The sequence below is a fragment of the Carcharodon carcharias genome, chromosome 18, assembly GCF_017639515.1.
Source record: "Carcharodon carcharias isolate sCarCar2 chromosome 18, sCarCar2.pri, whole genome shotgun sequence".
Classification (NCBI taxonomy): Eukaryota; Metazoa; Chordata; class Chondrichthyes; order Lamniformes; family Lamnidae; genus Carcharodon; species Carcharodon carcharias.
In genome coordinates this window covers 42,097,809-42,103,808 of record NC_054484.1, presented here as the reverse complement: position 1 = coordinate 42,103,808, position 6,000 = coordinate 42,097,809, and positions in this window count along the sequence as shown.

The following is a 6,000-nucleotide window of genomic DNA, read 5'->3' as shown; positions in this document are numbered from 1 at the left end:
TTAATGATGCACACAGGCTATCAACACTTTAGTTGAGCTAACTTTATTGATAACACATTTTCCTAACATGAACACATCTGCAGTGTCTGAACTCTATCCAGACAGGCTCCATCCAACATGTGCTATCTGACCTTCAACCCCCAGGTCAGGTGACCCCGCATATAGTACAGAGTACTGTATAGTATCTAATACTGGAGTCCACAACCACAATCAACTATTATCATGACATTTCCCTTTAAAAAAAAACTTTTATATAACTCAAAAACACAAAGTCTCTTATCTATTCTTTCTCCCTCTGTCTCACTCTGTTTTGATCACTCTGTTTTGTCTTTTACTGATCTCTGTATCTTTCTGTTTTTTTCGCAAATTTCCACTGGATGTTCTGAATGCTGACAGAGGTGATTTTGAAGGACAAGCAGCCTTCTCCAACTCTGTCACTATCACCCCTTGGATAGTATTCAGGACCCTTAGACTTTGTCTGGTTATCTGTTGCTTCATTGGTACATTCTGGTTTTTGATCTTCAGCTACTCTTTCTGGTTCAGAGCAGGGTCATGTTTCATTTGTTTTCCATAAGAATTTCTGGTTTCTCCTGTGCTGTTATCTGTTTGGAGCCTGCCCTATGTAAGACCATGGTTCTTCTGTGATTCCTGTGACAACAGCAGGATGCCAGATCCCTTCATGCTGAATCCTCACTCTCTCCCATGTTCAGGTCAGGCAGATGTCAGGCACCTCCATCAAAGTACTGTTTCTGCTGCTGCTGTCTCAGTTTGAGCAGGTCCTGCACACTGTAGTTCACTAGCTGTGGAAATAACAGCTGGAGCACAGTTGGAAACTTAGGTCTTAGCCTTCTCCCCATCAGGAACTGTGCTGGAGATGATCCAATGCCCTCTAATGGAGTATTCCTGAAATCCAGCAGATCCAGGTAGGGGTCTCTTCCATCTGCCTTTGAGTGTGTACAGGTGTTTTAGGGACTGCACAGTATGTTCCACCATTCCATTGGATTGTGGATATTTTGGACTTGACGTAATGTGGCAAAACTCCCAGTCCTGTGCAAATTTGCTAAACACAGTGCCTGAGAATTGTGGACCATTATCTGAGATGGACACTTCAGGTACGCCATGGTGAGCAAAAATTGGTTTTAAATGATTTATTACAGTGATGCTCTTACTATCATTTCTCAGCAGCACTCAAAAAAACTTTGAGTAATAATCTACTGCTAGTAGGTACTCACTGTTGTCAAATGTGAACAAGTCCACTCCAATTTTCTGTCAGGGCCTCCCTGGAACACTGTAAATTTGAAGTGGTTCTTTTTGTTGTACACTGTACACACTGCACACACATTCACCATTTCTCCAATTTGTGCTCCCATTCCAGGCCAATACATTACATCTCTAACTCTTCTCCTGCATGTTTCTATGCCGAGGTGACTTTCAGGAATGTGCTGCAGCGTTTATTTCCTCAGTGTTACAGGAATTATGGTCTCTTCTCCCTTGAAAAATATTCCTTCTGCTACATGAAGTTCCTCACGAAGGTTCCAGTATTCTTGTATAGCAGAAGGGTCTCCGCACCGATGTGTGGGCCAGCCAGTTTGCACAATCTGCTGCAGTTTTCTCAGGGTGGCATCGTTCTTGGTCACTTCCCTGATCTTATCCAATTTGGTTACAGCCGCAGGTAAGTTCTTTGTCAGCATTTGAACCTGAGCTTCCGTTGCTTTATCCTCTTCCTCCGTGATGGGTAGGTATGCACGTGACAGAGTGTCTGTGATGTACATTTCCTTGCTCGGTTTGTATTTAACGCTGACCTGGTACTCCTGCAGACGCATTAATAATCTTTGGATTCTTGATGGTGCACAGTTCAGGGGCTTTTTAAGAAGAGCTTCCAAAGGCTTATGGTCAGACTCTACCTCCACGACTTTGCCATAGACAAACTGATGGAAGCATTCTAGGCCAAAAACAATTGCTAGCAATTCTTTCTCTATTTGGGTATACCGCTGCTGTGTTTCAGTCATTGCCTTTGAAACGTATGCCACTCATTTTGCAAGAGGACAGCTCCCATGCCAGTCTTTGAAGCATCCACTGAGATCTTGACCAGCTGACTGGCATCATAATACTTTAACACTGGTGCCTGAGTCAGTGTTCTCTTCAGACTGGTCAATGCTTCCTGGTGACTTTGTTCCCAGTGCCATTACACATCATTTTGTAGAAGTTCTCTGAGAGGTGCTCTCAGGTCAGACATGTTCAGAATGAATTTCCCAAGATAGGTCACCATTCCCAAAAACTTCTCCAAGTCTTTCTCACATTCTGGGGCTGACATGTTCATGACTGCTTCGATTTTACTCGGGTCTGGCTTCAGTCCCTCACTTGTTAGTACATGTCCCAAGTACTTGATTTCACGAAGATCTATTTTGACTTTTCCTTCTTGAACTGGAGGTTCCTTCCTCTAGCTCTGGCCAGCACCTGCCTCAGTCTGTGGTCCTGTTCTTCCCATGAGGCTCCCCAGACCAGCACATCATCAATATAGGTTTCCATGCCCTCTAATCCTTCAAATAACTGTTTCACTGTTCTGTGGAACACCTCCGGAGCTGATTTAGTACCAAAAGGTAAGCATAAAAACCTATATCACCTGTGTTGAAGGTACAGAGATAGGTGCTGCGTTCATCCAGCTTGACCTGCCAGAAGCCTGAACTCGCATCCAAGACTGAATAGTATTTAACATCAGCTAGCTTACTTGTAATTTCTTCTACTGAGGGAAGCTGGTAATGTTCTCTTTGTACTGCCTGGTTTAGGTCTCTGGGATCCAGACAAACTCACAGATTTCCATTTGATTTTTCTACCATTACAATTAGATTAACCCACTTTGTTGGTTCTTCAATTTTCTTGATGTGAAGTTTCTCCATTCTGTCCAACTCTGCTTTCAGTCAGTCTCTCAACATCACTGGTATTTTCCTGGGTGGGTGTATTTTGGGTGTTACAGTTTTGTCAGTCTTGATGGTGTGTTCTCCTTTTAGGCAGCCAATCCCCTGGAACACATCTTTATACTCTCTCAGGATGTCATCAGTGGTGACAGATATTATTCTCTTGATTGATTAGCTTCAGGTTTTCACAAGCTTTGATTCCAAGAATGGGTTTTGCATAGTTTTCACCACTATGAATGGAAGCGCTTGAGACTTTTTTGTAGATCATTTTTGTCTTCAACAGCAATTTTTTCACCTGTATAAGTAGACAGCTTCACTTTTGTTTTAGTTAGCTGTTTTTATTTTGTCTGTCTTATAAAACAGGCTTATGGGAATGACATTTGCTTGTGCACCTGTGTCAAGCTTGAAATGCACCATCATGTTGGCAATTTTAAAATCAACCTTCCATTCGTCTTCTTTCCCCCCGTGGCAAGGTAAACCTATTCGGTTAAACTCATTGTTCACTTAAAACCTCAACAGAGAGAAATTTCAGATCTATCAAGGAACTTACTCAGCTTTACCAGCTTTGGCCTGGGCCCTGAAATCAAACATCCATCTACCCCACCCCAGGGCTGTTTCTGTTTAACTGCATCTAACTGCTTGGCTTATCATCTTCTGTCATCTGTTTAATCTGGCATTTTGTTGTCTATGCTGCTCTGCAGATATTTATTGCTTTCTCCAGTGCAAGATCAACTTTTCTCAAAAGCTGTTCTCTCAGAAAGTCATTTGTGATCCTGCAAATTATTCTACCATGGATGAGTGATTCTTCAAGCTCTCCAAATTCACTCTATTTAGCTAATTTTCTTAGCTCAGTTACGTACCAACTAATGTTGTCACTGCCTTGCCAGTATGTAAAAAATCAATATCTTTCATATATGATATTTTTCTTAGGGCTGCGGTAGACTTCGAATTTTTCCATTATTTCTTTCAAGTCATTTTGTTTCTCATCACTCTCAAAAATGAATGCATTATAGACTTCTAGGGCTTCTTCCTCTGCTACATGAAGAGAGATGGAAGACTGTACCTAAGGGTTTTGTTTATCACTGCCCATCGCTGTGAGATACAGCTCGAATTGTTGCCAGAACCTCCTCCAGTTTTTGGCTAGATTGCCCTCCAAACTGAGCTCCGTCAGTGGTTTCAGAACCTTTGTTGTTGAGTTTAGTTTACTTCTGATACCATGTCTTGTTTTTTGTTTCTTGTTTTAATGATGCACACAGGCCATTGACATTGTAGCTGAGCTAACTTTATCAATAACACATTTTCCAACATGTACCCATATCTACAGATTTTTAAAAATTTATTCACGGAATGTAGGCTTTGATTGCTGGGCCAGCATTTATTGCCCATCCCTAGTTGCCCTTGAGAAGGTGGTGGTGAGCTGTCTTCTTGAACCGCTGCAGTCCATGTGGTGTAGGTACACCCACAGTGCTGTTAGGAAGGGAGTTCCAGGATTTTGACTCAGTGACTGTGAAGGAACTGCGATATATTTCCAAGTCAGGATGGTGAGTGACTTGGAGGTGGCGTGGTGCTGAATGTTGTGGTTTGAAACTTGCAGGTGGTGGTGTTCCTATGCATCTCTGCCCTTGTCCTTCGATGCTGTAGCGGTTGTGGGTTTGGAAGGTGCTGTTGAAGGTGACTTAGTGAGTTCCTGCAGTGTAACTTGTAGATGGTACACACTGCTGTCACTGTGCATTGGTGGAGGGAGTGGATGTTGAAGGTGGTGGATGGGGTGCTAGGTAAGTGGGCTGCTTTGTCCTGGATGGTGTCGAACTTCTTGAGTGCTGTTGGAGGTGCAATCATCCAGATAAGTGAAGAGTATTCCATCACACTCCTGACTTGTGCCTTCCAGATAGTGGACAGGTTTTGGGGAGTCATGAGGTGAGCTACTCATCATAGAATTTCCAGCCTCTGACCTGCTCTTGTAGCCACAATATTTATATGGCTGGTCCAGTTCAGTTTCCGGTAACCCCCAGGATGTTAATCATGGCAGATTTGTCGATGTTAATGCCATTGAATATCAGGCAGAGATGCTTAGATTCTCTCTTGTTGGAGATGGTCATTGCCTGACCCTTGTGTGGTGCGAATGTTATTTGCCATTTATCAGCCTAAACCCGAATGTTGTCCAGGTCTTGCTGCATATGGACACAGACTGCTTCGGTATCTGAGGAGCTGCAAATGGCGCTGAACATTGTGCAATCATCTGCAAAAATCCCCACTTCTCACGTTATGGTGGAGGAAAGGTCATTGATGAAGTAGCTAAAGATGGTTGGGCCTAGGACACCATCCTGAGGAACTCCTGCAGCAATGTTTCAGGACTGAGATTATTACCTCCAACAACCACAACCATCTTATTTTGTGCTATGTACAACTCCAACTAGTGGAGAGTTTTCCCCCTGAGTCCCATTGACTTCAGTTTTGCTAGGGCTCCTTGATGCCACACTCAGTCAAATGCAGCCTTAATGTCAAGGGCAGTCACTCTCTCAGCTCACCTCGGGAGTTCAGCTCTTTTTTTATGCTTGGACCAAGGCTGTAATGAGGTCTAGAGCTAAGTGGCCCTGGCAGAGCCCAAACTGGGCATCAGTGAGCAGGTTATTGCTAAGCTAGTGCCGTTTGATAGCACTGTCGATTACACCATTTTGCTGACATAGATTATAGACTAACAAGTCAATAATTGGTCAGATTGGATTTGTCTTTCTTTTTGTGCACAGGACATACCTGGGCAATTTTCCACATTGTCGGGTGGATGCAAATATTGTCTCCGTACTGTAATAGCTTGGGTAGGGGCACAGCTAGTTTTGGAGCACAAATCTTCAGTACTATTGCCAGAATGTTGTCAGGGCCCATAGCCTTTGCAGTATCCAGTGCCTTCAGCTATTTCCTGACATCATCTGGAGTAAATCAATTGGCTGAAGACTGACATCGGTGATGCTGGACCTCAGGAGGAGGCCAAGATGGATCATCTACCCAGTACTTCTCAATGAAGATTGTTGCGAATGCTTCAGCCTTACCTTTGCATTGATGTGTTGGGCTCCTCCATCATTGAGGA